This window comes from Penaeus monodon, chromosome 25 (assembly GCF_015228065.2).
Source record: "Penaeus monodon isolate SGIC_2016 chromosome 25, NSTDA_Pmon_1, whole genome shotgun sequence".
NCBI classification, from domain to species: Eukaryota; Metazoa; Arthropoda; class Malacostraca; order Decapoda; family Penaeidae; genus Penaeus; species Penaeus monodon.
Window position 1 is genome coordinate 13,069,187 of NC_051410.1, and position 303 is coordinate 13,069,489.

Here is a 303-nt window from a genome sequence, read left to right on the forward strand (position 1 = left end):
CGACCCGTTGCCACGAAGGAAAGCGACCGGCCTCCAAGCGGGATCACGTGGGACTCTTAATTTAACGAACTGAGGGAGGAAGAAGCATCTCGTCGGTTAAGGCGAGCTAAGCCAAGAAGACAAGAGGAGATCAGCGCCGGCACATCACAGCCGGCGAGGGCGCGGGTCACGTGTCAGGCCGCTGAATGAGGTGGGACTTGCCTCGCGACGTCCGCTAATGCAGCGGGAGCCTCGTAATGCTCGGGCGGAGGAAGCGCGCACGGGATGCCCGAAGGAGGCACGACCGCACAACTCTCCGGGCGA